The sequence below is a fragment of the Pongo abelii genome, chromosome 15, assembly GCF_028885655.2.
Source record: "Pongo abelii isolate AG06213 chromosome 15, NHGRI_mPonAbe1-v2.0_pri, whole genome shotgun sequence".
Classification (NCBI taxonomy): Eukaryota; Metazoa; Chordata; class Mammalia; order Primates; family Hominidae; genus Pongo; species Pongo abelii.
Window position 1 is genome coordinate 37,039,265 of NC_072000.2, and position 22,282 is coordinate 37,061,546.

Sequence of the window (22,282 nt, forward strand, 5' to 3'; positions counted from 1 at the left end):
AGTGTGGTGCTCTTAGTAGGTGCTCAGTGCCTTTGTAGAACTGACTTAAATTTGTGCAGATAATGCATATAACTTCTAACTGATTGATTGTTAATTGTCCCTTTTGTTTTGGGCAGCATTATTAAAAAGTCAGTGATAGTAACTGATTTCAGGGTGCATTCTTATCACTTGAAGAAGACATTTACATGCTGGGCTCCTAGTAGGGTTAATGCATTACGCACCTAAGTCCCCATGCACCAATTCGAGAATGTCCTTCTCAGCCAAGAGGTCATTAAAGAAAACACAGTCCCATTATAATGTCATTTGCCCCTTAATTTTCTGATTACTTACATTTGGTTTGGTCCTAATTATGAATACCTTTAATTGCTTTATCACAGTGATGATTAACTGTGCCCAAGTCAAACCTCTTTGAAAGAGAGGACAATTCCTTCTAAAGGCTTTGCATGAATGCACTTCGGAGGAATATTAAACAAAAGAATAGAGATTTTCCAGCTTCCAGAAGGCTGGTCAGCCTTCTAACATTTCTAGTGAATGTCTTCCTAAAAAATCTCAGGAGTAGTTTTCATCTTTGTGTTTTCAAGAACTGGAAAACCTCAGTCCTCTAAAATCTCGAGCGTGTTATAATCTGCTGCTATATTTACATGAATTATTCTGCCAGAAGACAATATTAGAAATAATATACATGCCAGCTGTTCTCTAGAGTATAAAAAATATAAAAATAAAAAACTTTGAAATCCGCATGATATTCCTGAAGGAGTACATGGCTGTGTTTGGCTTTGTTGTTTTCCATTTATGTGTTTAAAGTAGCAATGATTGAAATTTGTCATGTTTTATAAATTAAAAAGTTTAAAACACCAATTAGAAATGATGTCTTGCTGAAGTTAAAATGAAGCAATCAGCTTCATTTTAAGCAATATTTAATAGCTAATAAAGGAAGGTCCATTTTATTTTAAAATGAAGGCAACAACCTTAGGATATAAAAGAAATAAAACCCTGAGATTTTGTATTTAAAGTCTGTATTTTAATTCAGTTTTTATAAAATGGACGGATTTTGAGATTTTCGTTTATTTTAAGATTAAATCATTTTAAAGTATTCACACAGTATTATTGTAATGTTTCTGTGTGTGTGTTTTTAATGTTTCTGTGTTTAAAAAAATATATATATATATCATTGTAGGCCAGGCGCAGTGGCTCACGCCTGTAATCCTAGCACTTTGGGAGGCCGAGGTGGGTGGATCACCTGAGGTCAGGAGTTCAAGATCAGTCTGGCCAACGTGGTGAAACCCCATCTCTACTAAAAATACAAAATTAGCTGGGCGTGGTGGCACATGCCTGTAATCCCAGCTACTTGGGAGGCTGAAGCAGGAGAATCACTTGAACCCGGGGAGGTGGAGGTTGCAGTGAGCCGAGATCGCTCTATCCCACTCCAGCCTGGGCAACAAGAGCAGAACTCTCTCAAAAACCAAAAAAAATTTAAAATCCCATTTTACTATTTTTATTTAAATCTTTTATCTATTTTATGTTCTCAGAAATACCAGTTTATGTATCACAGTGACATCTACCACCCAGGAATCTAGTTGATGAAGTTTATATCAAACAAACTTCATTTTCTCCCAGTTCTTTACCAGGGAAGCCTGGGCCACACGTTGGGATGGAGAAGGCTGCTCATCTCTTGGTAAGGGTAGGTTGGTCTTGGGAGGAAGAAGGTTTTCGCTTTAGGAAAGCTGGCGAAGATGAGCAGGAGGACGCGTCATTGTCAATTTATTATCAAGCTATCCTTTTCCCTTGAGCAAGGCTTTAGCATTTTTAATCTATGATGGTTCACATTTGCCAAGTGTCTCTTTTTCTCGTTTCATTTTGCGGCTCCCAGTTGGAAGGAAAAGTTCATCCCATGGCTTATTTGAAAAGGAGCAAGTGAAGAGAGGTGATGTGTAGATGACCACCCTTTTTTGCCTTTTTGGGGGGTAGGTGCCTTTGTTCACACGGCTGTTCTCGTGCTGTGGAGAAACTGCCACAGAATCAGAAAAACAGACACAAATTATCTGCCACGATGCATTTTCTTATCATACTAATTTTCCCTGTTGGAAACTTAGTGTATATAAATGCAAGGTTGCTCATAGCTGTTTTAGACCCTGCACCCTATGTTTCTATTCAATGGAGTTAAACAAACAAAACTTTAATAATTAAGAATTAGAGAAATAGCACCAGTAGTTTTTGTTTCCCTTGGTAGACTTCAGTATCTAAAACGGACAAAACAGGTAAGTTCCTGGAGTGCTGCAATGTAAGGTAATTATGTACCTCACTGTTTTCAAACACACTGAAGTCTAGGCAGTGCCAGTGAGCACATCAGGGAGGCACCAGACTGATCCCCAGCAGAGAAAACAATCAGGTCTAGCAGAACATTCAGCTGTAGGGCCAGGAAAGACAAGCTGACATCCAGATGCCAGTGCTTTGGAAATCTTCTCTGGAGTTGCACATATGGGTCCTGCATCTGCTCGGGTTATGTCACTAGTCAGCGTCCAAACTGACACAGCTACCATGGCATGAAGAGACAGAGGCACAGCTAGATGTCTGGGTCTTTCTGCTAAGACAGCTGTCAAAAGCACTGACTCTGGCCTTATGAAAGCTAATTTTCAGAAGACCAATCTGGGTACTATGAGTGAAAGGTTTTGAGTATCCACATTGACTCATTTCTGAAAGTTGATTGTAGGAAGGAAGTTGTAGTGATGAAGAATGTATACGTACAGATAAGTGTGTGTGCACTTGAACACATCTGTAATTGAGATTCTTTTTTTTTTTTTTTTTTTTGGCCAATGTAGTAGTGCTCAGGGAAAGTTAGGACCAAATAATTTTGGACGGTGATTTAAATCAGTGCAGTATACTCTTGATGTACTTATTCTATCATGGAGATTTGGCTAACAAATTTAATAGGGACAATAAACTGTTTTCTACCCTTTTACATGAAAAAAGGGACAGAGACACAAGTCTATGAACTGTAAGTATTTGCCTTTCAGTAAGTACTTTTTATCTCATCAAAATGACCCCAATGTCAAGGAGAATGATTCAGCACAAACAATTCACCATTTCATCTCTTTCATTCCCCAGAATCCTTCTTAAAAAGAGAGTGAGTAGATTTATCTCTTGTTATTATCTCCAGCAAGTATCTGAAACAGCAATGACCAATGGGCAGATGTATGTACTGGGGTCCAATTTATGTATCCACTTTCAATTTCAATCTTTTTTTTTTAATGTAGCTTTCTATCTTTATTGAAATCATCAGTTCCTAATGGATAACAAGTTAGGCAGAGGAGAAAAAGATTCGTGATGTTTGTTTTTTATTTTTCTCAGTATTGGGAATCCATTTATCAACAGTTTTGGAGGCTCAGAAGTTTCCAAAAGTTGCTGTATTTCTTGAATTTTATCATTATAATAGATTTCTATTAAATTATAAAAACATTTACAAAGCTTTAAACATTGTTATGGAAGTTCACAGATTTTGCAAGATAATGCATAACAGTGATTGACGTTAATGAGAATCAGGTGGGCGTCTTCATGCTGTTCATAACTATGTATTCCAATTTCTCTTTTGCAACCAGATAATCTAGCATGGAAAGTATAGGCTTTTAGCATTAATGACATTTCTAGGTCATTCTTAAATGGTTTCTGTCAGTTTGGGATGTGGCCAAGGCTGTAGTATTCCTCTTGATCTAAGGGGGGAAGTCAGAGTTGATTTAGTCAGCCCCTTGATCCTAATATTGAGGCATTTACATTGAAATGAAGGAACCCACATGGGACCAGGACTTTAAGTCACCTATCTCTCAAGTTAGGACAGGGGCCTTCATAATTTTGACTTTGATACCACCCAAATTTTTACACATTTATATTCCTTTTGCACCCTGAGTTTAGTCTGTTCAATGTCAGATGAGTAATAATCATTTTAAGCTACCTCAGTGTTGTCAGCTCCTCAGGGGAATGGCTGGCCACGCTTCCGCAGAGGCAGCTCAGGTATTCGAGGCTGGATGTTGGGGTGGCACTGGGCCCTAGTGAAGAAAAATTCCTCTCCTCCAACTCCATCCCCCAATGCTGGCAAAACTCAAGAGCCCAGAGCTTAGTCAGGGAGAACCTTTATGCTGCTCTTCAGCCACAGTATTCAGTTACCCATTTTTTTTTGGCCTAAATACCCGTTACTTCTGTTACTTTGATGGAAGATTTTCCCAGGATGTTACATGCACTTTGGGAGGCTATCAAAGCAGGTTCCTGTCCTTATTCACCTCACACATCCAGATGTAGAAATTTAACAGGTATGGGGCTGCCTGCACTTATCCCTAAGTCCCACAGAGAGGGCAGGAGAAGGGCAGGAGAAGGACAGAGCTGTGGAAAATGGGCAATGCCAGGGTAAGCCCTTCTAGTCCCCAGAATAAAAGATTGGAGTGGTGGTGGGTCCCATATCACAAGGGCCTCTCAGTGAAATAATGGTTTGTTTATTATGCCCTAAATTGAATACTAATTCATCAAATATTGATTTATGTCATTATTTACTGAGTCCTGGACCCTACAATTAGATGGTGCAAAATACCAAGAAATAGTCACAGTCTTGGTTCTTGTAGATTTCTTCAGTCAGGCTAAGGAAGCAGATATAGAAATAAATAAATGTGATAACATCTACTAGAAGCTAAACTAGTCATGATAGAGTCAAAGAGTGAAGGAAGCCTCTATTGAATTCTACCTTGTAGAATGAGAGGAGGTGCCATAGGGGTGTGACCTTGAGTAGGACCTTCATTGGTGAATGTGGTTTTACCAAGTAAAGATGGATAGACACACCCCAGGAGAAGTGGTCCTGTGTGAATGCGGTGTAGGAGCTGTAGAAAAGTTGGCATTGGCATGATATTCATTCTAATTCAAAAAGTATTTTTGAGTGCTTATTCCGTGCCAGCATGGAGCTACTAACAAGTAAAACATCCCCTGCCTTCAAGAAACACAAAGAAATAGAGGGGGTGCAGATATTCCCAGAGTGATTTCAGCATGATGGGCAGGAGTTGAGTATAGAGAGAATGTCAGTCTTGTTGAGATCAAATGCCAGTGCTTAGGATTTGGGCTTTACTCCCAGGGAAGTAGGCACTCGTGAAAAAAAAATTAATTTGGAAATATGATTGGGATTTCTGTGGCAGGTGAATGGGGGTGGGGGAGAAATAGACTCTGAAGGCAAGAGGAAGAACCAGGTAGTGGTTGTGATAATCATGGGGAAAGGTTATATTAAGTTATAACTTGAGGCTCAAACTGGGGGTTCTAGTGAGATTGCAATGGAGAAGGAGCTGAGACATGTTTCAGAAAACAAAAACAAAATGTATTTTATTCTTCTTTCCAGATTGGGAAACTAAAACTTAGAAAAGCTAAGGAACTTATTCAAATTTATAGAGATAGGAAATGATAGAACCTGAATATGAACCTAGCAATCTGTTCCTGATACTGCTTCATGGCAGTGGTTAAGAGACTTTCCATTGTGCATATTTCATAAGAGTGACATGTGAATTAAGTAATATAATCCATGTAAAGCCCTGTGGATTGTGCCTGGCAAATAGTAGGGGCTTCATACTTGATACCTTCACTGCTATTTTCATCATTATCGCTATTAACACGTTGTTCCCTTCTCACCTTTATGGGGTGCACTACCTCTAGGTATGCTATAGACTCTCAAGCTTTACGGAGGCAATAAAAGGCACTGTTCCTGCAGAAGGCACTGTGGGTCTTCCAAAAAGATTGGTATCTTGGCATTCTGTGAGATATATCACACACTCTTGGCAAGACTTTCTAAGGAGGTAAATAACAATAGTACTTCAAAACAAGTAAATGATCATTATTAAATCGTTTGGACCATACAAATGTTAGCCATTTGGAACAATTATGTCAGGAAGTTTTCATCATCGTGAGTGCTTTGTTTTGGAAATTATATATGTTTCCTTTAAGGTATTTTTAATAATGACAAAGTCATTTCTTTTAAGATCTGTTTGAAACCAGCTTTACCATGGGGAAAACATAAATTGCTGTGAGAATACAATCAGGATAATATACTAGTCTTCCTAATCACCCTCAAAATATTTATGTTATTAGAAACAGAACTCTATATTAAATATTATGTTCAACCTCCTAAGTGGTAGAACTAGACACTTAGGTTTTATCCTTTCCTTCAGTATAGTCATTTACAAAGTGACACTAATGCAGCTCTCATATATTAAAGGGCTTGAGTGAGTTTAGCAGGGGCTGTTGCTTGAGGTTGAAGCCACAATCTTAATTTTATTGAATAAATTTTTAGTACACCATTAAGATGAAACAGAGGATAAATTCATCTTTAATATTTTTCATCTTGAAAAAATTATCTTAAAATTTGTTTTAATTTTATAGCTAAAACGTGATTAGCTTTCTTTTATAAAACAACAAATTTTCCGATTTTTACAAATCAAATACAAATTACTTTTGAATGAGGAATGTTGTTCCTCTATGTGTGTTCATATTAAGTGCTGGTAAAATTCCATTATGTTTTGACTTGAACATTAAATATTACCTTGAATATACACTCCCCAGCAGTCGCATTCTGATAGTGACATATTGTACTGTTTGAAGGGTGTCATATGGTCATCTGTCAGCCGAATATTGTTCCATGGAAAGAATTTTATTCTTCAAATGTCATCTAGAATGCTTTGTGTTAAAAAAAGAGAAATACAGAAGTATTCACAGAATCTGTATGTGAGGAAATTAGAGATGGGAAGGATTGTGCTAAGGATACTGGAAAGAGATTCATTCTTTAAGAATACAATTGCTTTGTAAGAAAGATGAAAATGGTTATATTTGTGAGTATTTTTCATTTGATATGATTGTATTTTATAGCAGAAAAGAAAATACTTTTTTTCCAGAACTTTTGGTACCTAGGTCTGCTTGTCTTTTGTCATGAAGTCAATGGTGAAAACAGGTTTCTTGGTAGTAATAGGAGAGAAAGAGTGCTGCCTCCCTGCCAAAAACAGCAGTCTGAGAGAAAGGTAGAAGATGATGGCTTACTATATCAGGGCCTACAGTGATAGAGAAGAGAAGAACATGTTCTTGCTTCAGAATAATTTAGCAGTCAATATTTCTATCAGCAATATTTCTTTCAGCAGGAATTAAGATGCTGGCCCTTATCCAAAGACACCTCATCCCCCTATTACATTATAGATCTGATCCAGCTGTGGCTGCTTCTGTAGAGAGAGATGAGGGCAGGTCTAATAGCCAATTTGTAGAGTGTACTGCACCAAGTATATGGACGATGGATGTTTCCCCTCTAAATGCATTTTCCTTCTGTTTTATCTTTGCCTGGAATATACCTAGGATTTTGTGGATGCTCTTAAGTTCCCATCTTTAAAATGTGGGGAAAAGTATGCATCTGTACTTGTATGTTACACTGCACTTTTGGGGTCTAGAATCTATACTTAAATTAAGAAAAGAGACACTCGTGTATTTTTTATTTTATTACCATGTTTCATTCCTGAACAGTCTCAAAATTAAAATAGGTGTATCCTGCCTGTGTTTTATAATTTAGAAACTTCAGTTCTGTTTTTTGAAAAAAAAAAAAAAAAGGCATTATTTTTTTTCCTATACTTTCTTTTACAAATGTGTACCTTGGAACATTGCAGATTTTGTCCTTTAGGTATCCTAACTATTTGTATTATGTATCCCCTTGAACTACTGATGTCCATCAAGGTAACAATAAGGGGAATGCCAAGGCACAGAAGTCTGAAATAGTGTAAAACAAAAGCAAATAATCAAATATTAAGAGACAAGAATAGACATTTAAACAGAAATCCTCATTCTTTGGCCCATTTTTTTTTTTTTTTTTTTTTTTTTTTTTTTTTTTTGAGAAAGAGTTTCACTCTTGTTGCCCAGGCTGGAGTGCAATGGCACGATCTTGGCTTAGCACAACCTCTGCCTCGCAGGTTTAAGCAATTCTCCTGCCTCAGCCTCCCGAGAAGCTGGGATTACAGGCATGCACCACCACACCCAGCTAATTTTGTATTTTTAGTAGAGATGGGGTTTCTCTATGTTGGTCAGGCTGGTCTTGAACTCCCTACCTCAGGTGATCCACCAGCCTTGGCCTCCCAAAGTGCTGGGATTACAGGCGTGAGCCACTGCGCCCAGCTTGGCCCATATCTTAATTCACTACCAACATTATTGATTTTATATTTCATTCAGGCTCAGCCTATCTCAAAAACCTCTTTTAATTTTTGATTAAGAGGAAGAGAGAAAGAGAGGTAGAGAGGGAGAAAGAAATGGAGTGGCGAAAGAGAGAGTGTGTGTGAACAATATTTTTTTCAGGGATGAGAAGATATTGTGTTGAAGTTTTTACGATCAGAAATAGAAAACGCACAAAGTGAGGTCAATGGTAATAACCTTGTGGTTAATCCTACTGGACACCATGTTATTCTTCTTGGCATTTCCAGAACTTCAGAGAAATGCTCACCCTTGGGTATATTGATGACAGCAGTAAAAGGTCTTGGATCAGACTCCCAGATATACTTAATTTCTAACATATGATGATTTAAAAATGACTAATCAAATTGCAAATGAGTAAGAGAATGGTATTGATGAAGATAATCCCCTTACTGAATAAATATATTTCCTAATAAATCAGCAACAGAAACATTTCTGGAGCTGGATTTTCAGATTATAGTTGACATTTTTAGTTTAAAGAAAATGGGTTAAAATGACTAAAATTTCTGTGAGATCATATATTGTAAAAGTTAGTTTGACTAATAAAATAGAAGGATTATCTCAGTAGTTAAAGGACATGTGGGCATCATCCCTTTTGTCACATATTCTACTTTTTATAGACACAAAATGTAGTTTATTTTTTGCTGCCCTTAAAATTACCCCTGGATTGTAACATGTATTTATTAAACAAATATAAGCCAGAAGAAAAGGAAAGAATTAATATTTATTGAGCATTTATCACATGCTTTACAACTGATTTCTTTACATTCATAACCTCCCAATGAAATAGCCTATTAGTATTCCTACTTTATAGATAATAGAAAAAATCTTAAGGTCACCTAGCTAGTAAATGATGAATATAGGATCTGCACCTAGATCTGTCTGATGCCAGTGACTATGCTTTTCTAAAATTGACATATAAATTTTAATGTAATCAAACTAATGCAGTAGTAGCTTAAGAAGAAAAGTACTGATGCTCGGAGTTCAAGTAGGAATTTATCAACATAAATTATGTTGAATTATGTTGAATTAATATTATGCTTTTTTGAAACTAGTGCAACATTCTTTTGTGTTCAGTTATGACTATTTCCATGTTTCCAAAAGAAGTCTGGAAATCCCCTGAAAGCTCACAGATGAAATGGTGTTATGGTGTGGTGTTTGAGTAGTGTCTATCAGAACAAATACAGATTTTACACATCACCGCTCATGTTACCCTTACTTCAGTTGAATTTTGCCCTCTACACAGTATTTTTCCTTCCTGTCCTCTCCCTCCTTTCCTCCAGTGTTTTTTCTTCCTCTGCTATCCCATGTCTTCCCATTCATAAAATGTGAACTTGGTTAACAGCAGAGGTGATCCTCTCATGGCCATGGCTGTGGATTGTAATCTGCTGAGCAACTATAGGAAATAATGTTTGCTGGGGTGAGCTCTTCCCATAGATATAAAATGTACCCCTATGATCCTCCTTTGTGATATTGCCGAGAAATTTTTCTCTCTCTAGAACATATTTTTCAAATATTTGTTCAAACTAAATATGCTTATTTTCTAAATTCTTTTCTACTAAATGATGTGACAACATTTTGTACCTGTTGAGGGAAGTGAGGGGTGGGACACTAATGGCTAATTAGCAGGATAATAAAGTGTGCTTGTATCAAGAGATTTACTTAATTTGGGGAGCATTGTTAAGCCATTGAAATGATGTTTGTTAAGCTGTGGTCACGGTATTTGCTGATAGTTTTTTATAAGGTGGGCGGAATTCCTTATGAAGACAGTTAAAGGAATAAGGATGTACTACAAAAACAGGTGCCACTGATTCACATTTTTATGGATGGTATACATTAGACAAGGAGAGACATTACTCACAACTATGCACTACTTCATGCATGTTTCCTTGGAGCGCTTGCTCCAAGGTCTGGAGCCTCCTGCTTCCAGGTTTTTCCACTTCAGCTGGCCACCACCAGTTACATGTATTTTAGGCATATACTCTTCCTTCACTGTTCCCAAAAAAGGTCGGGGGAGAGGAAACTTTAATTACTCATGTAACAAACTGAAATAGAGTTAATTTCCAGGGTTGCAGCTGAATTATTAGAGATTACTGTGTTATAAATGGGAAAAGAAGGGCCCTTTGCTTGTGTGGTAATGCTGTCAGGGACCCTGCGGCTGTTGGCTCAGTTCATGATGTATGATACTGCTAGCATTTCAGTGCTCTCAGGGGATCTCTGGTCCTACCATAAGGTCAAGAGTTAACTACTTGTATTTTAGCTGTGTACTGCTATCAATATTGCTCCTATGGAAACCTCACTTGACGTCATTTTTGAATCTTTGCGACTATAGTCAAGCTTTAGTAAAAGTCAATAAGGACATTAGACTGTTGTCTATATTATTACTTGCCACTTCCTGCCAGCAATCTACCAATTCATTAGCAGAGAGTTTTGGAACTCTCGCTTGATTATTTATGCAGTCAATAGCAAGGCTTGTCTGCATTCATAATTGTTTGATTTTATGGCCTCTTCTTTAAACAAACATTGTCTATGGTAATGTGATGCCCTGATGGATGGGAAAGGTTTTGTCTGTGAATATCATTTAGATAATTAAAAATGACAGATGAAATCGCCTGCTGTCTTGACCTGTACTTTGTTCCCTCAGTGATGCTGAAGAGATGCTGATTGCTGTCAATCAAAACCCATTGGAGGTTTGTAAATTCTGGCTGCTGTGAACTCTGACCCCCACTGTTGATCTGAAATAGATGATAACCTTGAAATTCTATTAGAATTTAAAAACAGTTTTACTAAAGGGGCACAGTATATATTTCTTTTCCTCTAGAACACGGTTACTTAATATCACTCTTTACAATATCCAGAATTAAGGTAAAATATAGTGTTTAGCAAAGCTTAATGTATCAAATGAGCAAAGATCTTATTCTATAATCCCAAAAACCTGATGAGAATTCATATCCCCTGGCTTGTCCTATGCAGCAAAACTTCAGCTTTTGCTACTTCACTGATTGTTAATGGCTAGAACCTTTTTAGCTAATTTTTACTAATTTTGTTGTTCAATGGATTATTTTCATGTTAGCAGGATCTACGTGTATCATTTTTCCATATTTATCCTAAACATTTTAAAAATGCTATTTTCCCAAACCAAAAGAAATATAACAATTAGATTTTTGAAGTCAGTTGAAATCCAAAGGCCAATTTCTACGCGCAAAGTTCTCAGCAAACATTATCAAAATCTTAGGTCAAGAGATCAGGTTGATAAGTGCATTTGCCTTGCATATTGTTTTTTATCTTTACCCAGATGCTTAACATATATTCCAAAGCCCCACTGGTATTTAAAATATGCACTCAGGTAAATGGTGATGGGAGTGGAGGAGGAAAACAAACATTTATCAATATTAGAATCATCAAACTTGCCAACAGCAAAAAACCATTAGCAAATTCTACAAGCTAGAAAATTATAACAATTAGGCTTTAACAGTTTTTAGTACACTGGTTGTAGCAAAAGTATGTAATAGGAGCACTGCAGTAAGAGAATTGCAAATAGCGAAGATCTCTTGAAAGATAATTGAAGTAGTGTTGGTTTTTCTACTAGAGAAACTTCTTCAGAGATTTTAATGAATTTGTGAAGGGTCATATGAAGAGTTATTATCATTGTTTTGCATTTTGCAATCAGCAGATACTTTAAAATAATATTAGTTCTGTCAGTGCCTCAGTGACAATGGAAAATAAATATTATCATTTATTTTTGGCAGTTGATGAAAATATCAGAAGCATAACTGTTAATTTTGAGGGTGTTTATCCAGAATGAACCATTAACTATATAAAGATTATTACTACATCATAGTTCAAGTTTTTTTTTACCTTGGTAAATAATTTCTTTGTAAATATCACCACTTAGGATACATTTGTTACAGCCTGATAAAAAGTTAATATACTAAATATAAACATGAATTATCTATCTGAAGTATGCATACATATGTGCATGTATACATACATACATATATGCATGTACACATATGTACAGATAGATAATTCATGTTTATATTTAGTATATTAAGTATAAATTTTAAGCCTGTTCATAAAAGCTTAACCCAGTTCCACCGTTTCAATAGCTCCCTCCTTGTTCTGTCAGGTCCCCTGGGGTGGCCTAAACCTCAGACATTTTGGCATTTATTATATATTGCCTTATTAGTGCTTTCATTCATTCATTCACTCAGTCATTTATTTTTGAATTCATTAAACAAGCATTAATTAAAGACCATTTAGGTGTCAGGCACTTTCCATAGCACTAATTATTCTGCATTTCATCTTATCTCCCCAGATAAATTATAAGCAAATGGACTTGAAGGCCCAGCAGTTCCTTCCTAGACCAGGTGCCTCCTAGTTCTGGATGAGTATCTTTGTCTCTCTTAAGTGGCTTTGCCCCCATCCCCCCAGCCCCACCCAAAGTAGTCAGGACATCGAATTAACCTTTGACTTGGGCTTGTTTCAAGGTGTTGTGGGGAAGCCTGAGAAAGGGATAGTGAAGACTTTGTGAACTTCATTGAGATAAATAGCTGACAAATAACTTTTAACCCAGATTAGCAGACTCTGGCACTATCTATAATGAAGGCTAAGTCTCAGCTCATTTGAGTTGTAAACATCACAGCCATTGCTGAATCAAGTACAAGATGATTCAACTCTCAGATTTTGATGCAAAATTCTTCTCTCTTCCCCGTGCCTTTGACATAGTCCCATTTGATTTAATGGTCCTGATTCTGAGCAGTGCTGAGGATTAAACGTGGGTGATTTCAGTTCAAGGAAAATACCTTTATTATCTTATTTTGACCTTAAATACTACAGCGTTCTCTATTGGCTCCTCAATCCATTAAGTTTTATATGGTAGAACTATTGTTTGTTTCAGAATTTATTTATTCCACCTCTGTTAATATTTTCAGTCTATTTCACCAGGAAAGAATATCATCTAGCTGCTGAAAAATCCTCACTATTCCTGGCCATTCTGTTCCTTCATAGTTCTCTATGATATCACATTAACAAATTATGCATCATCTCCTAAATACTAAATTTCTTTATAGGGGAATTTTGTGCACATTTTAGCCAATTTCCTTTGGAATTTTTATGTTGCTTAGGATACAGTTGAAAGGATTTCAATTGAACTTATTACCTTATATTCATTTATATATACACTTATGTGTATATGTGTTATGTGAATATATAAGTGAATATAAGCGCAATGTGTACATATATCTGTCCATAAAAAATAGCTCTAGTCTGATGGAGCATGCACAAATGCTTTATTTATGGAAATTTTATAACATATAAACATATTCTATTATCAGTTATTCCATTGTGACCTTCTTTATATGCTTTAGACTTTCACTGTGTCATATGATATAGATACAAATATAAAATGGTGGTGGCAGTATTATAACAGATTTTCACAGTTTAAGGGGCGTGTCTATCAAATCCATGGGGAATGGTGAGTTTGGTGCTGAATTAAGAAGGCTCTTTCTTAGCTTTGTAAATCACTTGTAATAATGACACCTAAGAGGCCAGTTTGGGCCAAATTCATGCTGGTTACAGATCCAAAATCTCCCCTTGACTTGGTTCTCTGTCTCTTACCTCCTGAAAGAGAGGCTTATAATTGCAGCTCTGCGGAAAGATTGAGTTTCCACTAATAACTTGTTAAGCACTTACTAAGTACTAAGCCACAATACTAGGCACTTTGAAACAGACATTATCTCATTTGTTCTGTGTTGATAATTATTATTTCCGTTATTTATATGGAGAAACTGAAGTTCAGAGAACTTACGCCATTTGCCCGAAGTCCTACAGTTACCAAGCCACAAAGCTGGAGTTCTAGTTTAATTTTCTGAATCTAAATCCAGGGTTCTTTATGTTACTGTACAGTACTTCTTGGTGGCTCTATTACACCAATGCTTTATTCTAATTAGTCAATTGCATGAGGTTAACGATAAGAATTTCTTATTGTTGCTAATAGTTTCCATTGCACTATGTGCACTATATGCACCAAGTTTTATACTGTGTGGCCTTATTTCAGTTGGTTCTCCCAAGACATGTAGGAGACAGGTATTATCATCTGCATTTTGGGGATGAGAAAACCGATGTATGGAAAGTAACACATCTAAACTGCAGTGTCCTAGCCCAAATTCAAATCCAGCTGTGCCTCCAGCCACAGCTCATGCTTTTGACCACTGCGCTCTGAGTAGCAGCATATACACAGCAGAGAAGACACTTGATCAGATGCCTTTGATGCCAGCTCTAAGAGCATCCAGTTCTACACAGATCAGAAATAGACACACAGGTCCTCTGGTTATTTAACTGAATTCAGTCCATTTGGGGCGTAATTTTTGTTTGGCTTCATTTTACTAAGTTCAGCCAAACTGATTTATATGAAGCCTCCAATTATCTTTTCAGTGTACACCAATGCCAAAAATTTTGTTAGGGAAACATTCTTCTCCTTTCTCCCTCTCAGGGAGAGATGATTAAGAAAAATCAAGTTCTAGTAGCAGCTGGGTCTTAGAGAGAAGGTTTTTCCTACCTGATTACCCAGTTGTTTTGAGGATGGCAGTTCACACTGCTTGGAGCAGAGTCTAATTTCCCGAAGATTAATAATATTAAAGAAAGTTAAATGAAGCAAACAGCATGCCACACTGTGCAGAGCCCCAGTCAGAACCACACTGCCCAATTCCCTTCTGCTATTGGGAAGCTAATTACTGAATCTTTGTTCCTGTGAAGTAAATGAATTTTGAATCCTCTGTACATTTAATTATCCAAAACTGAACCTTTGTTATTTTCCTTTAAAAAAAAAAAAGTACAGGTGAACTCCAGTGATATATTCTGAGCACTAATTACTTCCCCAAATCTCATCACTGTTTTAACTTTTTCTTAGTAATATGTCCTAAGAGTTATCTGGATTTATTAACATGCTTTTGTATGATGGATAGATAACAAGGATGTTTATTTTGCCAATCTACTTCTAGGTTAAGGTTGACTTTGTCTCTAAATGTACTCTGGCCCTAGATAAGTACAGATTTTTAAAGATATGTGACATAAGTCTAAAAGAGTAAATCTATAAAATATTGAAATTATGTTTTTCCATGAAAAGTGCTCATCTATTCTTTGGAAATGAAATTTTACTGCTTCAGTTATCCCCACATAGTAAGAAAATGCTGATTGTTGATTTTGAAGAGATTAAGTTGGTTTTGAATTACCAAAATTTATTTAAAACACATAAACTCTCTATTTGAGTACAAAGTCATTTTTTTTATTCTAAGGGGCTCCTGAGGTTATATTTTGCTACAATATGAAAATTAATTGTGACAATAAAGGCCATGATTACAAGCCTTTCACACTTTCCCACTGTGACAATTAGCTCCCAATGGTTAGACCATTTATTTATGAGAACATTAAGAGTTCGAGCCGTCTTGACATGTAACTGAAAATGGACTATTTTTGAGGTTTGTTATGAACTCAAAGGACACACCATAATGTGTTTTATTGGTTGAAGAAAATCGTACATTTCAGGGTAATATAGCTGGGTCGCTTCTAATGATTTCAGAAGCATTGCTGTAAAAGGTATCTTAACAGGTGACTCTTCTCTAAACTCTGTCACATACTTGTTTTTCATTAGTGAGAATGAACTTTTAAAATAAGTGTATTGTTCATGGAGAGAGTCTGACATTACAGGCAGCATGATCAAAGTGATCATTTTTTTTTCTTAAAGAACATGGAGTGCTTGCCTCTTCCAGTAGAACAAGGTAAGGCAGACGTCCCTGAAACTATGTAGGCTGTTTCCTAAAGAGCAACAAGGAGAATGAGGAAAAAGCCTCCATTAAACTTTCAAAGAGACATATGTTTCAAACAGACTTGTTCAGCACTTACTCCCTCTGTAAAAGTGTAGGAACTCTATAGATGCCTCTTCCCTGTGGATGGAAGACTACTGCATGCCACAAGAAGTAAACATTACAGAGATCAACAATTCATTTACTAAGTCCTTTCTACAATATTGTCCTGAACCCTTGATTTGTTGTAGATGAAGTTGGGGTTTTTTTTTTCTTTATGCCACAGAAATAAGCCATTTCCTTTCCTTTCTACGTGGTTATTTTTACGTATTGTGATTTTTAATCTCACTATTCTTAGGTCAAGGAGCTTTCTTTATATTTAACGTAATTCTAATATTCAAAGACAATATAAGTAGTGTTTAAGAGTGTGGATTCTGGACTCTGATTTCATTTAAAATTCAATACCAGACTCAACTGTTAATTAGCTGTGTGATCTTGAGCAAGTTGTTTTAACTCTGTACTTCGGTTTCCTCAACTGAAAAACAGAAACAAAACTCATATTTACCAGACACATAATCAATGCACTGTACACATTATCTCACTAGCTACTATTACAATAATTTTTTTACCCAAAACAATAGCTTTGGCTACTTAAGAAGTTTTTGAGGCTTATCAGCCAAAAATGTATTTATAGTTTCTGATAATTTAATGTTACTTATTATTTTCCTTCATCTTTTAACATTGTGTAAGAATTTTCTTTATATTTTTAAAGATGCTTTTCAAGTTCATTTTAGACTAAGTGCCTTTTTAAATTCATCATACACACTTGTGATTAAAGGGATTAGAGAAATACCCACATCTATGCACTTATAAACCCCAGAAATAATATTTGAATTCCAAGCAAAGAAAATATCTTAAGGGACATAATAACAAGTGTTCACCTGCAAGTGTGGAAATTTTGCTCACACCTTGTCCTCATGGAAAATTTAAGTCAAGTTCTGACTTGTTAGGGCTGTAGAGAGAAAGAGTAAAAAATTTTTCTGGCACTTTATGGGTTTCTTTAAAATCTCAATTCTCACAGCATTAACTAAAGGCGAAAACTGGCGGTTGGTCGGAAAATTAGAGGTATAGTCTTGCTATGAAATTGTTCTGCCAGATAAATTAATGGACCCAATTAACAAAATATAAACAGTTCTAGGAATAATATAGACCAGAATTTAGATAAACAACATAACCAGGGACATTTGGTTCAACGAGAAGACAGTCAGTCCACCTCTGAAGGCCTCTTGCCTTTCCTGGACAATTCATTTTCAGTGGCATTTGGAAATATTTTAAACTAAATAAGATGAGTGGTAGTGGGAGTATTGGGGGGGTGGTGGCAGTGGTGGTGGTATTGCTACTGATGGTGTGTGTATGTGTGTTTGCCCACAGAAAAAATTATCCCACCAAGTATTTCAGACCTACCTAGGATTTCAGTTTCATTAAAGTTGACTTGGGTTAGAAACCAACTTACATACTTTTTGTCTTTTTTTTTACTGTTCTTTTCTCTTCACTTGAAAAGTGATTCCCAAGTGGAAAGGAGTAGCCGTGTTAGATTTCATACATATTAGATATTGCAGAATGCAAAGTTATAACAGTTCTTTTCTAGTTTGTTAGTGAGTTAGCATACTGAGGACATTTTCAAGATGTTAGAAAATTGCCTTTTAGAAATCATTTTCCCCTTCAGAGCCTTACAAAAAACAGGCCTGTGCCGTACCTTGCAATAGTTATTTAATTGCAGAAAGCTGATAAGTCTGAAAATTGTATTTCCATCTTCAGGCGTTGGTGGCCAAAAGCCGCAGAAGAGAGTGTAGAATGGGGAATCTGCCTTCTTCTCTGAGGTACGCTGTTACCCTGGCCAGATCACATTTCAATCACAGATCTCAGTAACTCCAAATAGCATTTCCAGGAAGCTTTCCATATAGCCATCTTATTTCCAGGAAATTGGATTTTGTATAGGCACAGGGAAGTGTTAAATACGAGAACTTATAATTTGGTGGGCCCTTTTCTTTTGAGAGTCTCTTAGGAAAACAATTAGTAATGTCATGCTTCTCCCATTGTGGACTCTGGAGTCAGATTCCACTGGGGCCTCAGCTCGGCTGCATGCCTTTGAGTGTCTTTCCTTCCTCACTGTGAACTGAGTATAATAATTGGACCTCATGTGAAAGGGAGGTGATATTTTCAAGGTTAATTGAAATAGTATATAAAAACACTGTTAAGTACTTAATATTGATTACTATAAAATATATCTATTCGTTTTATTACCATTACATCTTTTTGGGTCATAACAATACCCTAAAAACACTCTTAGCGTACACTAGCTGGAAACACCACCCAGTACACTGAAGAATGAACAACTGCCTAACACCCATCCAAAGGCCTCCATTGCTGGAGGCTCCAACGGATCTTTGGTGGAAACATTCTTCCTAGCAGTGCAGCAGGGCACTCCAAGGATAGCATTAACAAGAGAACGGGCTACATTTCAAGTTAAAAATCACAGCTTTTCTTTTTTTAAGTTAGAGGAAAAGAAATGTAACTTACCTTCCTGTGGCCTGGAAGAGACGACTGATGACCAAGGCATGTCCCTACAAATAGATATTCATGTTGAAAATCCATGGCCATTTTCATATCCACTATCTGCCATGCAGCCCATTGCCCAGTAGACATTCTAGGTACAAAGTCCTTCTATGGGTCTGATTTACATATCTCATGACAACTGAGTTTATTTCTGCTTTCCTGATACCTGAGGTACCTTTCAAAAGCAACGTTTGCTCAGTTTGTGGTGTGCTTTGTGCCCCAAGCTCTTCAGAGGCATTTTTCAATTAATCTGAAAAATCACATTTGAATTATCAAGGATAAATCGGTACTTTTCCTCAATCTCTTCAGTGTCAAAGTGAGAAGTGAGACTTGAAATGATGTGACCACTGAGAAATGGGTTGGAAAAGCGGTACTTTTTGGATCTGGACAAACTCTAGCCCTCCTTTCAGGAGGCATTTCTCTAACTCGGATGAATTGAATGGTGTGAGGGACATCATCTGACCCTTACCTTCCGTTATTCTGGCTCTGGACTTGGCTGGCAGGCCTAAAGAGTCACCAGCAGGCTCTCCTGTGAGCTGAGAACATCTCCACATCTTCTGTGGTACCTCCACCAAACTTTCAGATCAGAAAGTGAAAAAGCTTAAGCATCAACTAAATGGTCTCTGCTCTGGGGTCCTCCAACTCCACCACCCTCAGGAGGGACAGCCAGTTTTTCACAATTCTGTCATCACCCTATAGTTCTTATTTTTATTCATGTGTGCTTTCTCTCAGTGGGAATTTATCACATGACTTCTGTGTCCCTAAGTGCTGGCTGTAGAGGCCTTGGGCACTGGCCCAGAGCCCCTTGAGTCTATCACTACAGAGAAGCACTGTTTTTTTGACAAGGGCTACGAAGCATTTGTTCATGTATGTCAGCTCAGTGGATGATCAAGTTCCAGCAGATAATATGTGGGAGAGGGTCCCTAGCTATCAGTATGTGGAATAATGCTGGGGAGTGTTATCTTCCATGCCTCTGTAGGTGAACATGTTTATAGTGTATGCTGACTTGGCATTGGTAGGAGCTTAAAAATTTCTAAATCAAAGAGGAACTCTTAATGAGATCTATGAACAATAGAAAGTCACCAGATAAAACCTTCAATACCAGTTTTCATTTTTATCAGTATTGCATTTCCCTACATTTGTAGACCTATTTTTATTAAGAGATGTTTCCAAAGCCACAAAGTTTTGAAATATTACAGAGAAAGAAAATGAACTAGAAGAAAGTTTGTTTGCTCACAAGAAAGTTATAGAAAGCTTGTTTTGGTAGGTAAATAGGCATTAAAAAAAAAAAGCATAAGAAATGTGGATCTGATTCTCTGATGCTTAACGGGAGGCTTGTGGCATACTTTTTTATAATCTAGGCCTAAGAAAAAATGCAATAGTACAATACATCACTGATACAACAGTCTGATAGATTATAAAATGTTTAGTGAGTGTATTTCACTTAGACGAGCAGGAACACCTGCTTCTATTATTCCATCACTGATAAAATGGTAAATAGTTTATGTCAGACATGCAGCTTTACCTAAAGCCACATAGTTTACATGTGGGGTTGGTCATTTGAAGGGAGGTACATGGGGTTTGTATTCAATTTCTTCATTAAATGATTCAGTAAAATAATAGGGTTATAAATGGACAGTAATACCATTTTAATCTTTATTCATTTTATCTTCTGACACATTCTTTCCTTCTCTTGATTGCATCTCCCCCAGTATTAACTGCAGGACATACCTTCATGAATGAACTATTATTGTGGCCCACGGTAATGGTGGTGGACATCCATGTGGTCAGTCTGATGCCCTTTCTCTCTCTCTCTCTCTTCCTTCCTTCCTTCCTTTTACAAAAGCAGTTTGATTTCTCTCATCATCAATAAGAACTATAACTTAAAATCTGACAGTCCTACATCCTCCTGCTGACCAACTTAATTAAGCAGTAAGCACAAATATTTGAGAAAAAGCACAACCATGTTCAAACGTTACGAAGATAATGCTGTAAAGCAGCAGTAATCGTGATGCACAGTGTCCTTTCAGTGACCTGGGAAGTAGGGGAATGGAGACCAAGGGAAATAGTAAAATTTGTTTCTCTCTAACTGAGAAACTGTCATTCTAGCTGGAAGGACTGGAAATTGCTGCCTCCAAGTCAAAGTAGCGTATGGTATTTCATAATCTCTTTGGACTGAAGGACTGAAACCAAGTCCTTCATTGAGGTGTGAACTTCTTGTTGCTATACTACGTGTGGTAGGAATGCTGCTCTTCTGAAGAGGCTAAGAAAGAAAAATATTTTAATGTTGAGTCATTACTCTTTTACTTTTTTGGCTTTGGAAGGAGCCTCTGGTAGCCATGGTGACACATAAGGCACTGAATAAACTAAGATTTCCCTGATATAGTATTTAACACACCCAGGCAGAAATCATCTTTATTAAGTCCAAATTCTGTAATGGGTACTGCTTTTCTAATTCCTTTTTTTCCCTTTTTCCTTTTCTTTAGATCTTACAGCTAATATTTGTTTTATTTTAGACAAATGATACCAAGTATTTATCTATTCTTAACTAATAATCAGTCCATCAGTATTTTCATGCTCATGGATCTACATACTTTTTTTATATTAATGACCTGTTTTATACTCCTTTGGCTGTCAGGTCCTTGAATATTAATTAGAGGCCATCTAGCTTAGATATCTACATTTAACAGTGCCTGAAAAGAATATATAATGGAAACTTTATGAAAATGACATAGGAGTTTATGGAGAATGACAGATTCTACCCTCTGGAATGAAAATTGTACAGTTTTCTCTGTCAACCAACAAAATCAGATATAGAACATATTCAGGGAGTTCTAATACCCAGATCTTCCTCTCTGGGAGACAGGTAATGTGGATGTGGGAGTTTTCCTGTTCTGATCATTTTTGTCTGTCTGTCCCATGTTGCTCTTGTTCTCCCTTGTCTGTATTGTAATGCTTGCATCTTTCCTTAGGGCCTGTTTACTAAGCTTAGAGAATTGTTACTCTTTGCTTTTGTACCTACCCAAGTCCTTGATTTCGACCAGTGGATTTCTGCAGAAAGCTTTGCTTCTAGTATGCTCTGCACATTGTTGGCTGCCTGCTTTACTCTCTGATGGGAATGGCGGGTAATGGCTGCATGTTGCTGCAGCTCTCTGTCTTAGTTATCTGGATGGTCTGGACTTGTGTTCCTTGTTGACTGCATCCTTTCTGCACTATTGGTTTTTAGTATACCATGGCACGGAACAGGTGTTTTAATCCCTTTAGGCAGGAAGAGGCCATTTCTGAACAGAATAAGAGCTGAAATTGAATCTTCCACGGTGCAAAGCAGTGATGCAATTTATGAGGGAAAGTCTTCTTCCTTTCACCTCAGAAGTAATTCACAAGTGGGTAATTCAAGAGCATTTCCTTCTCCCATATTTTGACTAATACAAATAACAAATAAGTATAAAGCAAATGAACATGAATGAAGCTATAAATTTGACTGCTGCTTTGTACAGTGATGAACTTGACCAGGTCAAGTCTTTGCTATGGAAGTCTCCCATAAGATAACTCCTAATGTCTTTTACTAACTCCAGCTTCTTAGGTTTGAATTGTTCACAATATTTTTGGGGTATTTTGTTTTGCCTTTG

General features: G+C 36.8%; 1 protein-coding gene across 15 annotated transcripts in view; it reads left to right on the top strand.

Annotated features, from left to right (window-relative positions):
• NPAS3 (neuronal PAS domain protein 3) overlaps window positions 1-22,282 on the top strand; it is an 876,176-nt gene that overhangs the window by 450,935 nt on the left and 402,959 nt on the right. The gene's annotated exons all lie outside the window — the stretch shown is intronic.